Raw genomic sequence first — 1836 nt, 5'->3', positions numbered from 1 at the left:
GTTACAAATAAAAGAAATAGAAAGCTGTGTTAAGGAAAGAATGAGCACTTCTTATTTAGTATATACATAACAAGACATTTTAAGAGAACACCACTAACATGGCTTTGGTTTTCATCACAGGGTGAGAAAATCTCAGTTGACTATTAGTTTATCTGCATTTTCATCCTTATTACCTGATTTTTTGAAAGCTTATATTTTAATAAAATCAGCTGTTTTGTTAGAAACAAAAATGTAAATACCTATAAACAAAATCTGACAAAGTAAAAAATGGATAAAAATGTGTACTATATAAAACAGACAAGTAAAATTTTCAAACAAGTAAAGAGAAAAATAATCCAGAACAAAAGTATGCAAAAGTGAGTAGAAAATTTACTAAAGATGAAAACAAAACACATGAGAAATATGCTTAAGAACAATTATCAGGATTCCAAGATGGCTGCAGAGTAGGTGGAAGCTACACTCACCTCCTCCCAGCCCCGAACTGGATTTACAGCTAAATTACAGAGCAAGCACCCAGAATAACCAACTGAAGGACAGCTGAGCTAAAGTATTATAACCAGGGATTTACAGAAGAAGCCCCACAGAGACTGGTAACAATGGCAGAGACATGGAAAGGGCTGGACCTCAGATCCATGTGCAGCAATTGAGAATCCGGAGGGATAGCTTGGCTGCAAATGTCCCCTGAGAGGAGTGTGGGTTCTCAACCCCATGCCAGGATCCCCAAACCAGAGTCCCAGAGCCAGAAAGAAGAACCCACATAACATCTGGCAGTGAAAACAGCAGGGACTCTGTCTGCCTGGAATAGAAGGGAGTCTGTTAGAAACCGAAACCAAGGTGCTCTCTTAAAGGGCCAATGCACAGGATCTTGCTGTGGAAAACTCATCCAAGGCTCTGCTAGAGTAAACGTGACTCAGGACATGCTGGAATCATTAAGAGAAGGTCTGGGTAGAGAGATCTGGAGGGTCAGCTACTCAGCTTCCTGTGCTGAGTATCTATTCCACACCACTCTAAGATGCCACCTTCCCAGGGTCAAGCACTCCTATTGTGACAGTACCAAGCTGCAGTCCCCCAACTACTGGCAACAGCACCCTGTCAAGCTCAAGTCTGGCAGAAAAGACTGGTGGCTGCACCCAGTAGGGATCTTTGATGCACTCCTTTTCTGGAGAAGCTCTTAAGAGACACTCAGTCATTGAGCTGTGTAGTTTGGAACAGGGGCCGTACTAGCCTCACATGTGTGTAACTGGCTCTGACCCCCACCTACTGGGGATTCTCTTGGCCTGTACTTTTAAGCCCCAACTCCAGGTGATCCTGCCCTGCTGAGCTCAGTCCAGAGGGGTGAAGGGAGTGTTCCTCAGAGCTGGGACCTATGGAGCACATCTCCATTGAAGGCCCTTTTCTGGGTCACAGACAGCCACTGGGATGTGTGGCTGTGGAGGGGGGCTGAGTACTTGTTTTGCCACTCCTGAAAGCTCATTGGTGCCACTTACAAAGATAGACTCTTTTAATCCGTCCCCCCGCCCTAGTCCCAGTGACCCCTTCCTGCTGAGCTCAATTACATGGAAGGAAGTGATACTCAGAGCTGGCACTTTGGAACACCACTCCCTCAGAATCTCAATTTTAAAAAATATTTTACTTATTCATTTTTGGAGAGAGGGGAAGGGACGGATAAAGAGAGGAAGAGAAACACCCATGTATGGTTGCCTTTCACACACTCCCAACCATGGACCTGGCCTGCAACCCAGGCATGTGCCCTGACCAGGAAATGAACTGACGACCCTTTGGTTCACAAGCTGTCACTCACTACACTGAGCCACACCAGCCAGGGCTCAATTTTTT

Source organism: Artibeus jamaicensis, unplaced genomic scaffold (assembly GCF_021234435.1).
Source record: "Artibeus jamaicensis isolate MK-2021 breed Jamaican fruit bat unplaced genomic scaffold, CSHL_Jam_final contig_241, whole genome shotgun sequence".
Lineage (NCBI taxonomy): Eukaryota > Metazoa > Chordata > Mammalia > Chiroptera > Phyllostomidae > Artibeus > Artibeus jamaicensis.
This window is presented reverse-complemented; position numbering follows the sequence as displayed.